The 5,925-nt window shown below is 44.8% G+C and overlaps 1 non-coding gene across 1 annotated transcript; it reads left to right on the plus strand.

The window, feature by feature from the left end:
* The first annotated feature begins 5,474 nt into the window (after positions 1-5,474).
* Positions 5,475-5,546, plus strand: trnap-agg (transfer RNA proline (anticodon AGG)). Its single transcript has one exon. It is a non-coding gene; the product is annotated as a tRNA-Pro (tRNA).
* Positions 5,547-5,925: the final 379 nt, after the last annotated feature.

A 5,925-nucleotide genomic window follows, 5' to 3' on the forward strand; every position in this document is an offset into this window, starting at 1 on the left:
CACCACTCTCCTCCGCCTAGTGGAACTTGTCCTTGCTCTCAATGATTTCTCCTTTGGCTCTTGCCACTTCCTTCAAACGAAAAGGGTAGCCATGGGCACTCGCATGGGTCCCAGCAATACCTGCCTGTTCGTCAGCTACATGGAACAGTCTATGTTCCAAGCCCACACTGGTGACCATCTCGTACTTTTCCTACACTACATCAACGACTGCATAGGTGCTGCTTCCTGCACCTCTGCTGAACTTGTCGACTTCATCCACTTTGCCTCCAACTTCCACCCTGCCCTCAAATTCACCTGGTCCATTTCTGACACCTCCCTCACCTTTCTCAATCTCACTGTCACGTCTCTGTCTCTGGAGGCAGCTTATCTACTGATATTTATTACAAACCGACGGACTCTCACAGCTACCTAGACTACACCTCGTCCCAACCCACTACTTGTAAAAACACCATCCCTTTATCTCAATTTCTCCATCTCTGCCACATCTGCTCTCAGGATGGGGCTTTCATTCTGGAATGAAGGAGATGTCCTCCTTTTTCAAAGAAAGGGGCTTCCCTTCCTCCACCATCAAAACTGCCCTCAACCGCATCTCTTCCATTTCATGTATATTTGCTCTTACCCCATTCTCCCGCCACCCTACCAGGGATAGGGTTCTCTTGTCCTCACCTACCACCCCACCAGCCTCCTCGTCCAGCATATAATTCTCAGAAGCTTCCTCCACCTCCAACGGGATCCCACCGCCAAGCACATCTTTCCTTTCTCCCCCCCATCATTTTCTGCTTTCCACAGGGATCGCTCACTTGTCCATTCGTCCCTCCCCACTGTACTCCCTCCAGGCACTTATCCTTGCAAGCAGAACAAATGCTACACCTGCCCCTGCACCTCCTCCCTCACTATCATACCATCCAGGGCCCAAAATAGTCCTTCCAGGTGAGGTGACTCTTCACCTGTCAGTCTGTTGGGGTCATTTACTGTGTTTGGTGTTCCCAGTGAGGCCTCCTGTACCTCAGTGAGACCCCACATAGATTGGGAGATCACTTCGCCGAGCATCTATGCTCCATTCGTCAGAACAAGTGGGATCTCCCACTGGCCACCCATTTTAATTTCACTTCCCATTCCCATTCCGATATGTCCATTTGTGTCCTCCTCCACTGTCGTGATGAGGCCACACTTAGGTTGGAGGAGCAACATCTTATATTCCACCTGGGTAGCCTCCAACCTGATGGCATAAACATCCATTTCTCGAACTTCCAGTAATTGCCCCCCCCACTCTTTCACCATTCTCATTTCCCTCCCTCACCTTATCTCGTTAACTGCCCATCACCTCCCTCTGTTGCTCTTCCCCCTTCCCTTTCTTCCATGGGCTTCTGTCCTCTCCTATCAGATAACCCCTTCTCTAGCCCTATATCTCTTTAACCAAACAACCTTCTGTTTCTTTACTTCATCACTCCCCCCTCATAGTTTCACCTATCACCTACTACGTTGTACTTCTTCCTCTCCTCCCTCACCTTCTTACTATGATTTCTAATTTCTTTTTTCCAGCCCTGATGTAGGGTCTCAGCCCGAAAGGTCATATGTCTAATCTTTTCTATAGATGCTGCCTGGCCTGCTGAGTTTCTCCAGCATTCTGTGTGGAAAAATAACAGAATGGTCCTTTTGGTACTTCCCTCTTCCTTATCAGGAGATTACAGTCAGTGCAGATCACTGATAACACCTCCTTCTCCCTGTCAACACAGGCGTACCTCAAGCATGTGTGCTTAGCCCACTACTCTACTCTCTCTACATTCATGATTCTGTACTCAAACAACACCTATAAATTGGCCGATGACACCTCTGTTGCTGGCAGAATCTCTATTGGTGACATGGTGCTGTACAGGAATGTGACAAATTGGCTGGTTGAGTAGAGCACTCAACGTCAGCAAGATCAAATAAAAGATTGTAGACTTCAGGAAGAGAAGTTGGGCAAACACACACCAGTCTTCATTGAGTGATGGATAGGGTGAACAACTTCATATTTCTGGGTGTCAGTATCTCAGGGGATCTATCCTTGGACCAACAATTGATTCAATCATGGTGAAGGCATACCTGTGACTTTTCTTCGTTATGAGTTTGGGAAGATTCAGTATGTCACCAAGTTCTCTTACAAGTTTCTCGAGACGTCGGTGGAGAGTGTCCTGACTGGTTGCATCACAGCACAGTATAGAGCCTGCAATGCACAGGATCACAAAAGACTGCAGAGGGTTATAGATTCAGCCAGCTCCATCACAGGCACAGCCCTCCCTACCAATGAGGGCATCTTCAGAGGCACTGACGGGGATGCCTCTAGAACGCAGTATCCATCATTAGGGACCTTCACCACCCAGAACAAGCACTCTTCTTATTACTACCTTTGGGAAACCTGAAGACCAACTCTCAATGAATCAGATATATATGCTACATGGCATAGTAGCGTAGTGGGTAGCACAATGCTTTACACTACAGACCACCGGGTTCAATTCCCGCCACTGCCTGTCAGAAGTTGGTACATTCTCCCTGTGACAGCATGGGTTTCCTCCGGGTGCTCTGATTTCCTCCCAGCATCCAAAGGTAGGTTAACTGGTCTTTGTAAATTGTCCGGTGATTAGGCCAGGATTAAATCAGAGGATTACCTGGCAGTGTGGCACAAAGGGCTGGAAAGGCCTGTTCCCTGCTGTACCCAAATAGATTATGAGAACACTCATTCCTCTTTTATTGTCATTTAGAAATGCATACATGTATTAAGAAATGATACAATGTTTCTCCGGAGTGATAGCACGGAAAACAGGGCAGACCAAAGACTAACATTGACAGAACCGCATAATTATAACATATAGTTATAGCAGTGCAAAGCAATATCATAATTTGATGAAGAACAGACCATGGGCACAGTAAAAAAAAGTCTCAAAGTCCCGAGTTGATTGACTCCCGAGTCCCCGATAGCAGGCGGCAAAAGGGAGAAACGCCCTGTCATAAACCTCCAGACACCGTCAACTTGCTAATATCTTGGAAGCAGCCGACCACAGCCAACAGCGAGTCCATCCGTCCGAAAACTTCGAGCTTCCGACCAGCCTCTCTGATACAGCCTCCCGAGCGCCATCCTCTGCCAAGCGCTTTTGACCTCTCCTCGGCTGCAGAAACACGCAAAGCCGAGGATTTCGGGGCCTTCAGCTCCAGAGATTCTGGTTACCACACAGTAGCAGCGGCAGCGAAGCGGGCATTTCAGAAGTTTTCCAGATGTTCCTCCATGCTCTCACGTCCGTCTCCATCAAATCAGAATTGTGCACGGCACCCTACTTGACAGGTAACAGATATCATCACCGGAGAGGCTGCGCGCGCTGCCATCGCGCTGCCATCTTCTCCCCCCTCCTGGGAGGTTTTAAATAAATAAAGAATTAAGCTTTTCATCCTCGGCCATCAGATTTCTGAATGGTACATGAACACTACACCATTATTCTTTTGCTTTTGCACTATTTATTCCTTCTGAGTTTATAGTGATTTTTTGTCTTGCCACAGAACAACAGATTTCACATTATTTAAGACAGTGATAATAAATTTGGTTCTGGTTCTGATTCATTTTCTCTGACTGAAGTAAAATGCAAAACAGTTGGAAGTTATGGAATTTGTTCAATAACAGACTAATTGGAGTCTTTGAGAAAAATCACAACCCCATAAACACTTAATTGCACATATCAAAGTTATGAGAATAAGTTCAAAATAAATATGGATTTGTCAGCCTTAAAGCAGATGAATGAGAAACATTTTTGTGATATGCTAATTGGTATTCCTCCTCACATCCTCCTGACTCCCTGAAGTCTTTCTCACCACCTACAAGGCGTAAGTGATAAAAATCTCTCAATTTGCCCAGATATGTACAGTTCCAACAATGACGACTAAATACCTTATTACTAACACTTTTCCTGGTAAAGTTTCTGGTAAATGATCACAGCAAATTATGGAGAGGTGGGTGAAGGTGAGGCAGAGTAGAGGTGAGGTCAAATGTTTAAAGGTTCAAAGGTTCATTTATTATCAAAGTATGTATCAGAATACAACTCTGAGATTTATCTTCTCCAGATAGCCACGAAACAAAGAAAAACCATGGGAGGCAACTGAAAGATAAACAGAAAACACACCCCCTGCACAAAAAAATGCAACAAGAATGTCAACCTCATATCCTCCTTGCCTGTACAAAAAAAAAGCAGAACAACACAGAATATAAAAACCGTAGACTGAAAAAGTTCATAGTACGTAGTGCATAGACAGAGTTGAGGCAAGTGGAGGTGAAGCAGAGTTGGAGTAAGGTCCATCCACCAAACCGAGAGCAAGGAAAGACCCAAGGTTTGATCAAACTAAACACCTGGCTGATAGGGAAAGGTAGTGTACGGGCTGAAGAGTGACAGTGGGGTCCAGGCCCAGAGCCGATCGAAGCTGCAGGGTCCCAGTCCGAGAGCGAGGGACAGCTCAATGTTTGGGCGGTTTAAATCCAGATTGAAAAGGCACGGTGCTGGGATGAGAGGCAAGCACCAGGCCAGTTTGGCTCGCTGCTCCGTGAAGTTAACTCAGTTCTGCACTGAACCAAGCTTGTGGCCTGTTCTGGCTACTCTGAGCTATCTCCTTACTCTCATTGCTTGCATGATTTGCTTGTTTTACCATTTTTGCATATTGGTTCTTTTTATGGGTTTTTTGTTTTGTAGTTATCTGTAAGGAGATGAATCTCAAGGTTGTATAATATATACATACATTGATAATAACTGTACTTTGAACTTTGATCTTTAAAAACTCAATACCATCCAGGACAAAGCAGCTTCAATTAATTTTTTCACATAGCGACTGCAATCTGTACTTTCTAGAAGACACACTGCTGGATCTTGCATGGGTTTCTCCACAGCCTCTCCTAATCATTTGGTTTCTGCCAGAAGGAAAACAATAGGACAAGATGCAAAGGATTACTTCCACCTAGAGCTTTTCCTCCAGCTCACACACCACCTTGAAAATACATCATCATTCCTTCATTGGTGCTAGGTCAAAATATCGGAACTCCCTTCAGCAACATGGACGGCAAAGGTTTAAGGTCATTTATTGATGGACAAAGCTACTGGCTTTAATCAAAGATGACCAGAGAAGATTACATAGAAGGATAAAATAATATGATATAATCTTCTTAAAACATTAAATGGTAAAGGAACAGGTCCTTCAGCTCACAATATTGTGCCAAATTAATTCAAGTACAAATTTAATTGTCATTCAACCATCTGTGGATATCCATGAATACAGCCAAATGGAACTGTATTACTCCAGAACCAAAGTACAAAACAGTACCAATAGTCATGCACAGCACATATCGCACATATAAAATAGCAAGCACGTATATCAGTAAAATAAAGTTCACACACAAAAAAAGTCCAAAACCCTGAGTCCACGAATGTTTCAGTAAAAAAATAGCATCAAAATGAAAACATGGCTCGTTGGTCTAGGGGTATGATTCTCGCTTAGGGTGCGAGAGGTCCCGGGTTCAAATCCCGGACGAGCCCTTATTTATGTCCTGCCAAAGGGAAGTGATTGAGGTGTGTATGATTTCAACATTTAACTGCATAAGTACATGGATGGACTGGAGGAGGTCTATGCTTCACGTGTGGGTTCGTTGGACTAGGCAGAATATCTGTTTCTGCTCTGAAGTGCTTTATCTGCATTGAAACACAAAACAGCATACGACGAGTGAACTCCGGGAAGCAGCACCAACTCCAGTTTGGACGCCACTCTACAACACCTCTATTGGAGCCAACACCTCCCTAATCCTACTCTTTCAATCTCTCTACCATTAGCAACTCACTAATGGGGTAGGCCTGCAGTACTTTAAGTTCTTAATGTCCAGTGGGGTCTTGTATTTAAAAAGGACAATGACACCCTTAG

This window comes from Mobula birostris, chromosome 7 (assembly GCF_030028105.1).
Source record: "Mobula birostris isolate sMobBir1 chromosome 7, sMobBir1.hap1, whole genome shotgun sequence".
NCBI lineage: Eukaryota > Metazoa > Chordata > Chondrichthyes > Myliobatiformes > Myliobatidae > Mobula > Mobula birostris.